The sequence below is a fragment of the Salmo salar genome, chromosome 07 (assembly GCF_965601325.2).
Source record: "Salmo salar chromosome 07, fSalSal1, whole genome shotgun sequence".
NCBI lineage: Eukaryota > Metazoa > Chordata > Actinopteri > Salmoniformes > Salmonidae > Salmo > Salmo salar.
The window spans coordinates 58,149,568-58,168,033 of NC_138297.1; the positions used below are offsets into that span (position 1 = coordinate 58,149,568).

Here is an 18,466-nt window from a genome sequence, read left to right on the forward strand (position 1 = left end):
AATGTTTACAATTGCTTTTCACAAAAAGTCTGTTGACATGTCATTTGTTGGGGATTTTACTTCAGGGCCAAAATGGGTTTTGTTCACAGACATCATTGTTCACATCTGACTTACACCCGGTCTACTTTTTGCTTACGATCGTTTACAGTTTGTATTTGTTTACTGTCCTGTCATCAAAGAGCCAACCATACAGTATGTCTGATGCAGGCTTTCACAGTCACTTATTGATGAGAAAACAACCTGTGAAATACATCAGAGCAGAATGGCACCAGGATACACTCTCAGTAAACACTGCTTTGTACTCAGATGACAGATGTCAGTCAGGAGAACAACAAGACATGTACAACCAAACACCAAGCGTCACGCGGTTGTCTGAAGTTCGGCAAAGTTTACTTGATCGTTGAAGTAATGATTTTGTTTAACTCTCTCCCTTTCTTTTTTCTGTCTTTCTCGCTCATTCAAGATGGCCAATGCTAATAGGGATCCTTGGGACGTCCCTACCCTAAACATAACCTTAAACCCTACCCTTACCCTAACCATAACCAAAAGGCTTACCTAACCCTAACCTTAACCCTTACCTTAACCATTTTAAATGTAAACTTCAATGGGGTAGGGACGTCCTAAGGATCCCAGAGAGCACAAACCATTCAAAGACACGTACCATGCAACCGAACACCGAGCACCATGTTGTTAAATTGGATGTTAGGGTGCTATGTTTTTCTTCAACTAACCTCTCTCTCTTTCTGTCTCCCTCCTCTCCCCCTGTACCCCCGTCCCCATCTCTTTCTCTCATTCATTATTCTCAGAGTGACTCTCTAGCCTTGCTAGAGTAGCGGGATAATTAGCCTCCATTGATCACAGGGGCCACCACAAGCAGATTGATGAAAACCAGCTCTGACAACACTAATTCTGCCAGCCATCAGCCAGAGAGTCCCAACTCCCACACAGATGACAAACTTTCACAAACCTCCAACCGATGACTCCCATCTCCTGATCTGCTATCGACAGGAGTTGCATCTCAAATGACACACTATTCCCTATATACTGTAGTCCACAACTTCTGAAGTGCCCTGGTCAACAGCGGTGGTCTATATAGGGCATAGGGTGCCATTTGGGATGCAGCCTCACTGTGGGCATTATTAGGCTCCCATTATGATTTTAATCTCTCCTTTTTTAATAAAAGCCTGTGGATAAACAAGGGTTGCAGAGCTGGTCGTCAATGCCAAGGCTTTGTTGTGGCGTGTATTAATGTTCAATTAGCTCTAATTGGCTTGTATAATTGGATTTGAGGGACAAGATATTGGAGTGAAAATGGTTCAGGAGAGATAGTGGAGTCTCTGAGGTCCTTGTGTGAAAGTAATTTAATTCCTTGGCTAGATGGATAGATGATAGATGGATAAATGGTTTTACTATTGCTAATTCCTATGATCTAATGGCAACTTGGTAATGTGATAGAAAAATTACACATTTACCTGATTTGTTTGATATTAATAGTTAGCAATTAATACTTAACAAATAGGATGATATTTCTGTCCTGTTAGTGTCTGTCACAGTCGTCTTCGTCTTCAGAAGAAATAGAAAAGTCCTCATCAGAAAAAGTAGACCAATACGCAGCCGAGTGTCACGTCCTGGCCAGTATAAGGTTAATTGTTTTTGTAGTTTGGTCAGGACGTGGCAGAGGGTATTTGTTTTATGTGGTTCGGGGTGGTGTGTTTGTGTAAAGGGTGTTTGATTTAGTATTTCCGGGTTTTGGTTTATGTTCTAGGTTGAATTCTATGGTTAGTCTAGGTGTGTGTGTTTCTATGTTTGGTTGATTGGGGTTGGGACTCTCAGTTGAAGGCAGGTGTTGTCTATCTGCCTTTGATTGAGAGTCCCATATATTAGGGTGTGTTTGTGTGTGTGATTTTTGGGTGATTATTCTGTGTATAGCCTTGTGCCTTACCAGACTGTTTATTTGTCGAGTGTTCGTTTTTCGTGTTTTGTTATTTTGTATGTTCATTTTTGAGAGTAATTAAAAATCAAGATGAGCATTCACGTACCTGCTGCGTTTTGGTCCTCATTCACCAACAACAACCGTGACACCGAGGTCGTGTTCATCTTTGAGTTTAATTAATCGATCACTTGAACACTATACAAAAACAATAAACAGTACTTACAACGGTAACAGTTTTGCAGGCTATACAAAAACGCAGTGCAAAATCAATCTCCCACAAAAGACAAACACACCCTCATATATGGGACTCTCAATCAAAGGCAAATAGACAACACCTGCCTTCAATTGAGAGTCCCAACCCCAATGAACCCAAACATAGAAACAGACACACTAGACTAAACATAGAATACATGAAAATCAAACAGTGCCCAAAAACCCCGGAATACCTAAATCAACTGCCCTACAACAAACACACCACCCCTAACCACATAAAACAAATACCCTCTGCCACGTCCTGACCAAACTACAATACCAATTAACCCTTATACTGGCCAGGACGTGACAGTGTCTGTGTTTTTATGGTCTCCACTCTAGTTCCCTGCAGCTAATCTGGGTGTATGGTCACTAGAGATGGCTTGAGCTGACAAATGAGTTAAAGACTGCATTACATAGACAAGATGTGGTGGGTGTAACCGAGATAGAGATAGCCAGGAGGAGTTTAGAACAATTCCTCGTTATCTCTAAATCATCATTTCATCTGGGAAACTAAGCCAGGGTGTGGTTAAGACAACAACCCATGTGCAGATAACAACAGGATGAACCCAGAGTGACTTATGATGCTCCTTGGTCTGGATGAGGGGGGTTGAACCAACCATGACTGAGCATTGTTAGTGTCAGCTATATATAGTACTCTGCATTTGCGTAAAGGTTAGGTTACTCGGTCCAACACTCAAGGGTGGAGGGGGTCGACCAACATCATTATTGCAGTAATTAATCAATATTAAATAAAGATGATTGTTTGAAGAAATGACCAAATCATCAGTATCGTCACCTGTCTTGCAAAGCTGCACCATATCCCGCTATATCACCGTTGATATAATAACCAGGGACAGGAGTTTTGCCTGAGGTTCACCAGGTTACGTGGTCAGGAAGAAATCCTGGCCCTACATATAACTGTGAAAAACTCAGAACTGCTACTAGTCTATGTGGTCACTTTCAGATGGAGGGAGAGAGTTCTGGACAAGCCTTGCTGAACAACACACTATGTATCTGGAAGACAAACTCAGCTCACACTGCAGAGAGAGTGCTGCCTAGTGAGTCTCTCTCCTCCACCCTGTCTCTCCATTTCCTCCTGGAAGAGTGTGAAGTAGACAAAGAAGGACAGTCTGTCTCTCTATATATATATATATATATATATTCCTTTATTCTCTTGTATCTGTCTGTCTGTCCGTCTTACCCTATCTCTTCTACTTCTCTCTCTCACTTTCCCTCTCTGATTTTCTCAATAATCAAAATCTTTGGATTATTGGGTCTGGGCCTCCAGCGCTGGCTACGATGACCCATTTGGCAGCAGAGTGGGTCTACAGTATGTCCCAAATGACACCCTATTCCATCTATAGTGCACTACTTTTGAGCCCTAGTCAAAAGTAGTGCACTACATAGGAAATAGCCCACTGGGCACAGACGTCAATTCAAAGTCTATTCCATGTCGGTTCAGTGTAATTTCATTGAAATGACGTGGATACAACGTTGATTCAACCAATGTGTGCCCAGTGGGAGGGTGCCATTTGGCAGCATTGAAGTCTCAGCAGAAGCTGGATTTGCCTGGAGACGCAGGCCCAGATCCAGCATTGAGATGGCAGACATGCTGCTGGGACTGTTGTTTTCACCCAACTCCACACCTAGTCATACACACTATACTGCAGCCAGCTATAGTCTGCAAAGGAACAGCATTAGATGACTGCTCTTTCTAAAGGTATGAATGGAATGACTTGTTCTCTTGAGGCCACACAGTATCATTGGAAGATATTTGTGGTTTGTGTTAGATCTGAAAGTTTTAAATTGTGTGATATCTGCAGAAATAACTGCGGTATGATTGACAACGTAGAATTATATAAGGTTGCAGTAAAAGATCAGTTCTGCCACTCAGGTTAAGTCCTAATTATCTCTCCTTTCTCCCAAAGTGTGCACTTGCTCACTTCCCTTCACTGATTTGAATGGAAATTGTGTGGAAAAGCCCTCGGGCCCATGCCTCCGCCAATCCACTGCTTTGTGGGAAGATATGTGGGAAGTAGTGAACAAGTGCACAGTTCAAGAGAAAGGAGATATTATAGGGATCACCCTCAGAGTCGTATGACTTCACATTATGTTCTGTGCTCTTCATATTCCAGGCCTAGTGCCAGTAAGCAGTGAGCAGTGGCTGTTTCATTTTCCAAACTTCCAAATGTCTTTCACAGCTCGGATTAGGCCCTACTCTATTGGGAAATACCATGGTAACGGCACTGGCAAAAGCTGACTGACCCTCAAACACAAACACACACATATTCAAAGATGCATATTCGCACACTCTAGGAAACACACATATACCCACACTCTGCGATACACACTGTGACACCACCACACACTCATTAGCACTGTGACACACACACACAAACACTGCGCACCCCACACACACACACTCTCCACCCCCACCCACACTGCAACACACAATGCACGACACCCTACCGGAATCAGGAGATTGACTTTCCCTCATGGCCTGGGGCCTCACCGGGCAAAATAATAATCCGATCACACAACAGGTCGAACTTTATTATCCGCCACTCAGTACCAGCCAAAGGAAGAGACACCACCAGCTAGAGAGAAAAAAGAGAGAGGGTGAAGAAGAAAGAGGGGGAAGCAATTTTTTTTTACTTTCTTTCCAGCAGCGTTGACATTATGACAGTTCCCTTGGGTGGGGCAGCGGATGAAAGCTTTTCATAGAGGGGATAGCTGGATCCTTTCTCCTTTGGATGGTTTTACTCATTTTGCCTTATGCTACAGATGTAAAGGTATAAGGAAGGGACACTGATCACCTGACAAGGGACATTAAGACTTCAGATACAGGTATGCTGCAGATCCTTCTCCACCCTCCTCCTCCTCACAGAGCTCTGAGTTAACTCCAGGAAGAGTAGCTGCTGCTTCAGCTAATGGGGATGCTAATAAAATACTAAAACTACTAGTTATGGTTGAATACTGTTAGATACAGATGCCTAGTGAAGTATTTAAAGCAAAGTATGTACTGTATACCAGGATGAGTACTATACACTGTTAGAAAAAAGGGTTTTCTTTGGCTCTCCCTGTAGGATAACCCTTTTTGGTTCCAGGTAAAACCCTTTTTGGTTCCAGGTAGAACCATTTTGGGTTCCATATAGAACCCTCTGTGAAAAGGGTTCTACATGGAACCCACAACAGTTCTAGTTGGAACCAAAAGGGTTCTACCTGTTACCAATAAGGGGTCTTCAAATGATTAACCTATGGCGATAGCCGAAGAACCCTTTTAGGTTCTAGATATAACCTTTTTTTTGTAACAGTGTAGTATAATATAAAACAATGGATACTGTACAAAAATAATACCAAAACTTAACTTATGATACCCCAAAGTTGTCTCAATGTAATGGGTGCGTATCGGTGGCAGGGAAGTCAGGCGCAGGAAAACGAACTTGGTATAAACGGAATCGTTTAATAAGTGCTCATAAAACAAAACAACCCAAAAAATATACAAAAAATAATATAAGTGGGTACAAAACCCGTTGCACACCGACACATGACTTGCACATAACATACAATAAAACAATCTCCGACAAGGACATGAGGGGAAACAGAGGGTAAAATACACAACATGCAATTGATGGGATTGGAACCAGGTGTGAAGGAAGACAAGACAAAACCAATGGAAAATGAAAAATGGATCAGTGATGGCTAGAAGGTCGGTGACGTCGACCGCCGAACACCGCCCGAACAAGGAGAGGGACCGACTTCGGCGGAAGTCGTGACACTCAGGCTGTGACAAAAATAAAATGTATGGGCGTATATAGAGTTTTCAGACAGTATCCGAAGATCACTTTGGTAATGTGACACTGAAATGACAAATGACGAGACTATCTTGTTTAACTTTTCAAACCAATGAGATCATACGGTCCAAACAAATGGTGTTTTCATCATTTCTCCTCTCTTTTATCTGTTTATTTTACAATGTGGAGAACCATTCTTTTCCACAGCTCTTCTGGGATTTTGTTTGGTGTATCCAATTCATCCAAAACACTAGTTTAATTGCAGGTGAATACTTTAATACAAAGCATTGTGCCAATAGCAGCCGTACTTCTGTCTAAATGATTAGTAGCAAGGTTACACAAAAGAAGTATCTTTGAAATGGTCATTTGAAAAAAAAGTTTTTGGTTAACAAGGCAAATTGCCCATGAGCTAAAAACTCCCAGATATGCCTAAATTGGGCATGAGCTAAAAAGCAAAGAGTTTTACATTTGAATAGGGAATAGAAAGTAAAATATGAAAAGGGGAATAAAGACAATAAAGCAAGGAAAAACAAACAAATACTTTAGGCCATTTTCCAAGGTTATTGCCATGAAAATAAATATGCACATTTACCAAGCTAAACCACATTTCCAAGAAATACCGTAGGTCAAAAGTTTGCAATTTAATACATTTACATTTGAGCCAGACAAACAGAACTTATAGCCTGCTGAAGTTTAACATGCTCCGGGACTTTGGCGACTTGTTTGTTGTTTAAAGTATTGTTTAATCCTCCTGCTTTGGGCTGGATATGTCAACGTGAAGTTCATACATACATAATCTATGAATTACTGTTTTACAAAATCCCTAGTTGGAAAACGACTGTCTTTCTGGAAGTTGTTCCGCAGCATTTACCCTACATATTCCCCCACGTGTGCCAGCCTCCTAGCAATTTGAGTTCTAGCCAATGAGCTTTAACCCATCGCCATTTGAGTGACAGCTAGCAAGACAGCAGAGCAAGAGAGACAGCAATCACATAGTGTGCATATCTACACATATGTGATGTAGTAAGCAATTAAATCCACTGAGAAAATATTTTAGCATCTTTGTAGACAGAGTTACAGTATGTCACAAACATGAAATACATAGTGCATTACAGACACACAGCACGTCACAAACATTAAATACATAGTGCATTACACATACAGACACACAGCACGTCACAAACATTAAATACATAGTGCATTACAGACACACAGCACGTCACAAACATTAAATACATAGTGCATTACACATACAGACACACAGCACGTCACAAACATTACATACATAGTGCATTACACATACAGACACACAGCACGTCACAAACATTACATACATAGTGCATTACGCATACAGACACACAGCACGTCGCAAACATTAAATACATAGTGCATTACAGACACACAGCACGTCACAAACATTAAATACATAGTGCATTTTTGACACACAGCACGTCACAAACATTAAATACATAGTGCATTACACATACAGACAGACAGCACGTCACAAACATTAAATACATAGTGCATTACAGACACACAGCACGTCACAAACATTAAATACATAGTGCATTACAGACACACAGCACGTCACAAACATTAAATACATAGTGCATTACAGACACACAGCACGTCACAAACATTAAATACATAGTGCATTACACATACAGACACACAGCACGTCACAAACATTAAATACATAGTGCATTACACATACAGACACACAGCACGTCACAAACATTAAATACATAGTGCATTACACATACAAACACACAGCACGTCACAAACATTAAATACATAGTGCATTACAGACACACAGCACGTCACAAACATTAAATACATAGTGCATTACACATACAGACACACAGCACGTCACAAACATTACATACATAGTGCATTACACATACAGACACACAGCACGTCACAAACATTAAATACATAGTGCATTACACATACAGACACACAGCACGTCACAAACATTAAATACATAGTGCATTACAGACACACAGCACGTCACAAACATTAAATACATAGTGCATTACACATACAGACACACAGCACGTCACAAACATTAAATACATAGTGCATTACAGACACACAGCACGTCACAAACATTAAATACATAGTGCATTATACATACAGACACACAGCACGTCACAAACATTACATACATAGTGCATTACACATACAGACACACAGCACGTCACAAACATTAAATACATGGTGCATTACACATACAGACACACAGCACGTCACAAACATTACATACATAGTGCATTACACATACAGACACACAGCACGTCACAAACATTACATACATAGTGCATTACAGACACACAGCACTTCACAATCATTAAATACATAGTGCATTACACATACAGACACACAGCACGTCACAAACATTAAATACATAGTGCATTACAGACACACAGCATGTCACAATCATTACATACATAGTGCATTACACATACGAGGGGCAGTAATGGCCACACTCAATATCTTTGAATTGATTATGCCCCCATACTCAAACACATTAGTGTATGTCGTCATTGAGGGTTCAGAGTTAGCATGAATGCACCACAACTCACAGTTACCTCTGTTCTATATCTATCTATCTATCTATCTATCTATCTATCTATCTATCTATCTATCTATCTATCTATCTATCTATCTATCTATCTATCTATCTATCTATCTATCTATCTATCATCTATCTATCTATCTATCTATCTATCTATCTATCTATCTATCTATCTATCTATCTATCTATCTATCTATCTATCTATCTATCTATCTATCTATCTATCTATCTATCTATCTATCTATCTATCTATCTATCTATCTATCTATCTATCTATCTATCTATCTATCATCTATCTATCTATCTATCTATCTATCTATCTATCTATCTATCTATCTATCATCTATCTATCTATCTATCTATCTATCTATCTATCTATCTATCTATCTATCTATCTATCTATCATCTATCTATCTATCTATCTATCTATCTATCTATCTATCTATCTATCTATCTATCTATCTATCTATCTATCTATCTATCTATCTATCTATCTATCTATCTATCTATCTATCTATCTATCTATCTATCTATCTATCTATCTATCTATCTGCTAGATAACTATTTCTTTGTTTCTGTGTCATACATCTACCATAAATTTGCAAGTCAATGAGATTAATCTCTGTTGCTTCACAGCTCCACCTCATCTTCAGTGTCTCCATCTCCCTGTGAAGTACACTGGTTAAGGACAAAAAGGACCAAACACACTAACTGAGGCTCAATTTGACCGTACATCATTTCATCACACATGGTGGACCGTACATAGTGGACCGTATAGGATTGTGAGGACTGGTGGTTCAACCCGAGTGAACCGTGGTCCAGTGAACCGTGGTCCCGCCCTATGGGGAAGACTGGTAAGAGCACAGTGGACCTCAACTCCCCGACAGAGGTCAAACAGGCAGTCCCATTCGAGGTCATGGAGACGGTGGCGCCCCCAGATGGCGAGGAGAAGGAGGAAGTACTCCCTGACAGGGGCTCCTGGAAGGGCAAGTTTGACTTCCTGTTGTCATGCGTGGGCTACGCCATCGGCCTGGGGAACGTCTGGAGGTTCCCTTACCTGTGCGGCAAGAATGGAGGAGGTAAGATAAACTGTCCGGGGAGGGAGGCCATTTGGGCCTGGAGAGCCAAAACGGCGTCTGGGAGAAATCATTGTTACAGGCTTTGAAATAGTGAGATTTCAAAGGGGTGCCTGAAGAGGCAGGAGGAAAACTACACATTTCAAAATATCATCAGTATAAAGCACAACCTATTACAGTTCATGGGAGTGCACTGTTTGATAAACTAACACATTGTACTAAAAAAAGTATTTGAAGAAACATGCTTTAATATTGTGGGTGTCCAATGTCCACATTTGCTATAATGTGAACTATGGGAACTGCAGGATGTGTAACATGACATGGAAAATGAACAGGCATTGTTAAAATAGGGAGCTTTCAATGAATACATTTGGCTATCCATCTTATTTTCTTTAATGCAACCTGAGTGAGAGAAAATCTAAACATGTCATTAAAACCACTGCATGGAATTTACCATGATGATTATTTAATGACCGACCTGGATTTTAATTGATGAGGCTATTGTTAATAATGAAATTGTCATTAGGAAACATCTATATTTCATCACAATGTACTGTACACTGTGCTAGTATGCAGCATCGTCTTAATGGACTATTGAGGTCACTTTCTGTGTGAGCGAATAATTACAAATACATTTTTCATGAGGACTAGATACATAACATAGATACATAACATCAACAGTGTTAGTGTTCACGGAAACGTTTTTTGTAAAAGTGAGAGTTTTTCGAGGTAAAACATCCTTAAAGTGTAACGAATACCACCTTTCTATTAAGTTAAATTGGTTTTTGAAATGAGCACCTTTCCAGTATTGTAAAATCAAATAAATCACAGAGTGGATATTTTCTATTTTGAACATCAATAACTTTGAGAAGTGAGCAAAGATTAGAAGCAAACACTTTAGATACTATACTTCTGACTGGTATTTAATCATTTACAGATTGATTTTACTGACGTCATGTATTCTTTTTTGCATTTTACACTTGAGAGGGACTGATGTAATGCAGTGTTTCCCAAACTCAGTCCTCAGGACCCCCTGGGTGCACATTTTGGTTTTTGCCGTAGCACTACACAGCTGATTCAAATAACCAACTAATCATCAAGCTTTAATTATTTGAATCAGCTGTGTAGTGGTGGGGCAAAAAACTAAACGTGCACGCTTGGGGTCCCGAGGACCGAGTTTGGGAAACACTGAAGTAACCTATTGATACAGAATTCCACAGTCCCCTTGTTTTCATGCATAGTTCATTCTATTGATTTCTGTAGATGTCATATATTTAACTCGTTCCACCATACATCAGGGCTCAGGTCTATATGTAAGCATCTGTGTATGTTACTGTCTGTGTTCTACATCCAACTTCTCCTTTGGAGATCAATCAAGTGTTTTGAATTGAATTGAATATGGATATCCATATAACCCTTGCAGGAGTGTGCTTGTTTGGCTCAGCAGCGTGTCCGTGTGTAGGGAGTTGACACTTGATATAGAAATTGTGAGTTTGGTTGTGTGCTCTGGATGATTTGTCAGCCAAGTTTACCGTCAAACCTGAATGGGTCATGTCATCCCACTGGGCACACAGTGGTTGACTCAGCATTGTTTCCACATCATTTCAATGAAATAACATTGAACCAACGTGGAATAGATGCTGAATAGATAGGATAGACTGCTAGTTTGTTAATCACATGTGATGAAGCTAATGTCCAAATCACACTTCTGAAATCCCCTATCTGTAACGATGTGCACTGAGTCAGGAAGCAAGTGTGTGTTTTAATAAATAAACACAACATAATACAAAACAAGAAACACAGACATAAAACAGAGTCAATAAAGCCTGGGGAAGGAACCAAAGGGAGTGGCAGATATAGGGAAGGTAATCAGGGAAGTGATGGAGTCCTGGTGAGTCTGACGATGCGCAGGTGCGCGTAACGATGGTGACATGTGTGCGCCATAACGAGCAGCCTTGTGACCTAGAGGCCGGAGAAGGAGCACACATGACACTATCCATAAATCCACTATCTAAAACTGATTGAAAACTGGCCAATGAGTGTCTTAACCACATCCGAGTCTCAATCCTTCAACCTTCTCTCGAAATGTGCACTTGCACAACCCTCATGGTAAAAACTACAGAAGCCTGCCGAGGGGAGAACGTCTCATAATAATGGCCGGAACAGAGCTAATGGAATGGCATCAAACACCTGGAAACCATGGAAACCATGTGTTTGATGTATTTGATACCATTTCACTTATTCTGCTCCAGCCATTACCACAAGCCCGTCCTCCCCAATTAAGGTGCCACCAACCTCCTGTGGTAAAAGCTGTCTCCAGCACAGGAGGTTGGTGGCACCTTAATTGGGGAGGACGGGCTTGTGGAAATAGTTGGAGTGCAATAGGTGGAATGGAATCAAATGCATCAAAGAAATTGTGTCCTTTCGCACCTTCCTTGCCATTATTATGAGCCGTCCTCCCCTCAGCAGCCTCCTGTGGCTCCAGACAATGCTTACACCAATCCCATGCTTTTAAAATCCATGATAGTAAGTGTGCAAGTGCACAAGTTAGAGAAGAATTGAGAATGGGGATGCAGACCGTAAGTGAAAGTGTAAACACAGATGAAAGAGGATATCTTTGGTGTACATGTGAAACACACTTCCTGTTCTATCACACTGTGCCCTGGTCCGGTGACAGGGGCTTTCCTGATCCCGTACTTTCTCACCCTGGTGTTTGCTGGCATACCTCTGTTCCTGTTGGAGACGTCACTGGGCCAGTTCACCTCGGTGGGGGGACTGGGGGTGTGGACCAAACTAATGCCTATGATGAAAGGTGAGATATGTTGAAAATCCCCCCACATATTGACAGATAGTCTAGGTAGGTGATTGATTGTTTGATTACATTAATTAGACAATTAAAGAATTAATATACATACAAATGCAACACATGCAAAATCATTGAGGAGTCAAGCTCATTGTAGTTCATATAAAAATCCAACAGAATAGATATACTCATATCCCAAAGACAAATAATAGTTAGCTACAGCAGTTCCTAGTTAGTTAACTATTTGTTTGTTAATACTGACCTGTACCTCTCCCTCCCCTACAGGGGTTGGTCTGGCCTCAGTGGTGCTCTCCTTCTGGCTCAACATCTACTACATTATCATCATCGCCTGGGCCCTTTACTATCTCTTCAACTCCTTCAGAGCGGTAGGTGACATCACCACACTACATTATCATCATCGCCTGGGCCCTCTACTACCTCTTCAACTCCTTCAGAGAGGTAGGTGACATCACCACACTACATTATCATCATCGCCTGGGCCCTCTACTACCTCTTCAACTCCTTCAGAGCGGTAGGTGACATCACCACACTACATTATCATCATCGCCTGGGCCCTCTACTACCTCTTCAACTCCTTCAGAGAGGTAGGTGACATCACCACACTACATTATCATCATCGCCTGGGCCCTCTACTACCTCTTCAACTCCTTCAGAGCGGTAGGTGACATCACCACACTACATTATCATCATCGCCTGGGCCCTCTACTACCTCTTCAACTCCTTCAGAGCGGTAGGTGACATCACCACACTACATTATCATCATCGCCTGGGCCCTCTACTACCTCTTCAACTCCTTCAGAGAGGTAGGTGACATCACCACACTACATTATCATCATCGCCTGGGCCCTCTACTACCTTTTCAACTCCTTCAGAGCGGTAGGTGACATCACCACACTACATTATCATCATCGCCTGGGCCCTCTACTACCTCTTCAACTCCTTCAGAGAGGTAGGTGACATCACCACACTACATTATCATCATCGCCTGGGCCCTCTACTACCTCTTCAACTCCTTCAGAGAGGTAGGTGACATCACCACACTACATTATCATCATCGCCTGGGCCCTCTACTACCTCTTCAACTCCTTCAGAGCGGTAGGTGACATCACCACACTACATTATCATCATCGCCTGGGCCCTCTACTACCTCTTCAACTCCTTCAGAGCGGTAGGTGACATCACCACACTACATTATCATCATCGCCTGGGCCCTCTACTACCTCTTCAACTCCTTCAGAGCGGTAGGTGACATCACTACACTAGAAAGCAGTAGCCCAGTCAAATCAAATCAACGTTTATTGGTCACATGCACACGGTACAGTGAAATGCTTGCTTGCTAACTCTCCTCAACAATGCAGTAAAATATCTGTCCCAGTTCTGTTCCTGCTGTCTTGCCAAATTTTACATTATTTATTTCACCTTTTATTTAACCTGGTAGGCCAGTAGATAACAAATTCTGATTTACAACTGCGACCTGGCCAAGATAAAGCAAAGCAGTGCGACAAAAATAAACAACACAGAGTTGCACATAAACAAATGTACAGTCAATAACACAAAAGAAAAATAGAAAAATCTATGTACAGGGTGTGAAAATATAAGAGTAGGGAGGTAGGCAATAAATAGGCTATAGAGGCAAAAGAGCAAGAGGGTAAGTAATAATATGGGGATGACGTAGTTGGGTGTGCTATTTACAGATTGGCTGTGAACAGGTACAGTGATCGGTAAGCTGCTCTGACAGCTGATGCTTAAAGTTAGAGAGGGAGATATAAGACTCCAGCTTCAGTGATTTTTGCAATTCGTTCCAGTCATTTGCAGCAGAGAACTGGAAGGAAAGGCGGCCAAAGGGGGTGTTGGCTTTGAGGATGACCAGCGAAATATACGTGCTGGAGCGCGTGCTACGGGTGGGTGTTGCTATGGTGACCAGTGAGCTGAGATAAGGCTGGGCTTTACCTAGCATAGACTTATAAATGACCTGGAGCCATTGGGTTTGGCGACGAATATGTAGTGAGGGCCAGCCAACGAGAGCGTACAGGTCACAGTGGTGGGTAGTATATGGGGCTTCAGTGACAAAACGGATGGCACTGTGATTGACTACATCCAATTTGCTGAGTAGAGTGTTTGAGGCTATTTTGTAAATGACATTGCCGAAGACAAGGATTGGTAGGATAGTCAGTTTTACGAGGGTATGTGTCACGCTTGTCGTCGGTAATGGAGGACCAAAACGCAGCAGGTATGTGTATGCTCATCTTGCTCTTTTAATAAATACAAAATGAACACCAAAATAACAAAGAACGAACAATCGACAAAAAACAGTCTGGCAAGGCACAAGGCTATACACAGAATAATCACCCACAAATCACACACACAAACACACCCTAATATATGGGACTCTCAATCAAAGGCAGATAGACAACACCTGCCTTCAACTGAGAGTCCCAACCCCAATTAACCAAACATAGAAACACACACACCAGACTAACCATAGAATTCAAACACATAGACCATCCACCAAAAACCCGGAAATACTAAATCAAACACCCTTTACACAAACACACCACCCCGAACCACATAAAACAAATACCCTCTGCCACGTCCTGACCAAACTACAAAACAATTAACCTTATACAATGAGCCTTAGGACCGTAGACAGTATGTTTGGCAGCATGAGTGAAGGAGGCTTTGTTGCGAAATAGGAAGCCGATTCTAGATTTAATTTTGGATTGGAGGTGCTTAATGTGAGTCTGGAAGGAGAGTTTACAGTCTAACCAGACACCTAGGTATTTATGGTTGCCCACATATTCTAACTTCAACGGTCATTGACTCCTATGGTCATAGTCTGGTTCCAGATCTGTTTGTGCTCTGTTGCCGACTCAGCAGAAAGCACAAACAAATCTGGAACCAGGCTATCGAATAAAAAATCAGTGTGGGTTGAATACGTTATAGACTATAACTAACAAATGCTCTAAGAAATATGCAGGCCTTAGTCAGACTTAGTCAATAGAGTTACTGAGTAGTTCACTTAATAGTGTTCTCACTCCTGTTGTTCACTGTGGCTGTTCATTTTGTTCCACACAAAGACCTGAGACAGAGTTATTATCTCTTTACAGACAGTCTCCATCACCACTCTTCTCACACCAGACAGGAGCACAAAGAGATGGGTCAGGAGAGTGCGGGGAGAGAGAGAGGCAGTTGGAGGTAGAGAGAGAAAGAGAGCTGGAGGTAAAAAGAGAGAGAGAGGGGGGAGGGAGACAGGAGGGAGAGAGAAGACATCACTGAAATGAAGCAGACAATCTGAAACACTAAGAGCTTTCCACTCAGAAGTGGTGAAAAAATACATATATGATGATGACCTGAGAACAGGAAATAAAATAAAATGGTTCTAAGCACAGAGTGTACCTGAGACTCCATTACGGGTTCTTTCATCTCGGTTAACTGAGATGTCATTTGGTCAGATACGTAGTCCGTCCACGGGAGATTGGTGTTTTTAGTGGTTTGTAATTTTTACATATAGCTTACAGTAACATAAATGAATGAAAACGCTATTATGTTCTTTGACCTTACCTATGACCTTCATAAATATAACCAAAGGATTGTTTGCAGCAATTAGATACAAGGTGGAAAGTAGAGGTCGACCGATTATGATTTTTCAACACCGATACTGATTATTTGAGGACCAAAAAAGCCGCTGCCGATTAATCGGCCGATTGTTTTTTATTTATTTTTGTGTTAATTTATATGTAATAACGACAATTACAACAATACTGAATGAACACTTATTTTGACTTAATATAATACATCAATAAAATCAATTTAGACTCAAATAAATAATGAAACATGTTCAATTTGGTTTAAATAATGCAAAACAAAGTGTTGGAGAAGAAAGTAAAAGTGCAATATGTGCCATGTAAGAAAGCTAACGTTTAAGTGCCTTGCTCAGAACATGGGAACATATGAAAGCTGGTGGTTCCTTTTAACATGAGTCTTCAATATTCCCAGGTAAGAAGTTTTAGGTTGTAGTTGTTATAGGAATTATAGAACTATTTCTCTCTATACGATTTGTATTTCATATACCTTTGACTATTGGATGTTCTTATAGGCACTTTAATATTGCCAGTGTAACAGTATAGCTTCCGTCCCTCTCCTCGCTCCTACCTGGGCTCGAACCAGGAACACATCGACAACAGCCACCCTCGAAGCAACGTTACCCGTGCAGAGCAAGGAGAACAACTACTCCAAGTCTCAGAGCGAGTGACGTTTGAAACGCTATTAGCGCGCACCCGGCTAACTAACTAGCCATTTCACATCGGTTACACCAGCCTAATCTCGGGGGTTGATAGGCTTGAAGGGGTGGGTATAATTTGTGGAACGTTCCAACAAGAATCTGTTCCAAAAAGCGTAAAGTAAAAGGTTGCCAACCAACAACGCATACAAAGTAGCAACGCATACAAACCTAGCTAACTAGCTGCCGAATAGGCATCAACTCACCACGTAGCTTATTCTTAATGTTTGTCCATAGGCAACTAGAGTGAGGACAGACATTTTTCGGAATATTCTGCCGCTATACAACTTTGTATTCGTTGTTTTTTGGCAACCTTGTTATTTACGAAGTTTTTGGAATAGATTCCTGTTGGAATGTTCCACAAATTATACCCACCCGGCTTGAAGTCATAAACAGTTTGAAGCACAGCGAAGAGCTGCTGGCAAAACGCACGGAAGTGCTGTTTGAATGAATGCTTACGAGCCTGCTGGTGCCTACCACCGCTCAGTCAGACTGCTCTATCAAATATCAAATTATAGACTTAATTATAATATAATAAACACACAGAAATACGAGCCTTAGGTCATTAATATGGTCGAATCCGGAAACTATCAACTCGAAAACAAACGTTTTTTCTTTCAGTGAAATACGGAACCGTTCCGTATTTTATCTAACGGGTGGCATCCCTAAGTCTAAATATTCCTGTTACATTGCACAACCTTCAATGTTATGTCATAATTACGTAAAATTCTGGCAAATTAGTTCGCAACGAGCCAGGCGGCCCAAACTGTTGCATATACCCTGATTCTGCGTGCAATGAACGCTAGAGATGTGACACAATTTCATGTTAGCAGGCAATATTAACTAAATATGCAGGTTTAAAAATATATACTTGTGTATTGATTTTAAAGAAAGGCATTGATGTTTATGGTTAGGTACATTGGTGCAACGACAGTGCTTTTTTCGCAAATGCGCTTGTTAAATCAACACTCGTTTGTCAAAGTAGGCTGTGATTCAATGAGAAATTAACAGGCACCACATCGATTATATGCAACGCAGGACACGTTAGATAAACTAGTAATATCATCAACCATGTGTAGTTAACTAGTGATTATGTTAAGATTGATAGTTTTTTATAAGATAAGTTTAATGCTAGCTAGCAACTTACCTTGGCTTCTTGCTGCCCTCGCATAACAGGTAGTCAGCCTGCCATGCAGGATCCTCGTGGAGTGCAATGTAAGGCAGGTGGTTAGAGCGTTGGACTAGTAACCGAAGGTTGCAAAAACGAATCCCCGAATCCCCCCTGAACAAGGCAGTTAACCCCCGTTCCTAGGCCGTCATTGAAAATAAGAATGTGTTCTTAATCTGACTTGCCTAGTTAAATAAAGGTGTAAAAAATAAATAAATAGGCAAATCGGTGGCCAAAAATACCGATTACCGATTTGTTATGAAAACTTGAAATCGGCCCTAATTAATCGGCCATTCCGATTAATCGGTCGACCTCTAGTGGAAAGACCTTTAGTTTCTACATGACAATGAAAACCCTGCACCCATTGACTTCAATTCAAATGACTCTATTTTCTTGTGAGGGAGCTTCTTGTGTGGAATGGTTCCTATGACAAACTAACAGCACATACAAATAAATACAAGCAGGCAGTAGAGGACAGGACAAAGGTGACACAAGTTACTCATTCCATCATAAAACATCATAGATTCCTACCATAATAGTCTCCTGTACCAGCCAGCTC

General features: G+C 41.1%; 1 long non-coding RNA gene across 1 annotated transcript; it reads right to left on the reverse strand.

Moving 5' to 3' along the window:
- Positions 1-5,631: 5,631 nt before the first annotated feature.
- Positions 5,632-18,261, reverse strand: LOC123743788 (uncharacterized). Its single transcript, XR_006770675.2, has 3 exons — positions 17,887-18,261; positions 12,362-12,436; positions 5,632-9,617 (listed from the first exon to the last, which is right to left on the reverse strand). It is a non-coding gene; the product is annotated as an uncharacterized LOC123743788 (long non-coding RNA).
- Between the last annotated feature and the right edge of the window lie 205 nt (positions 18,262-18,466).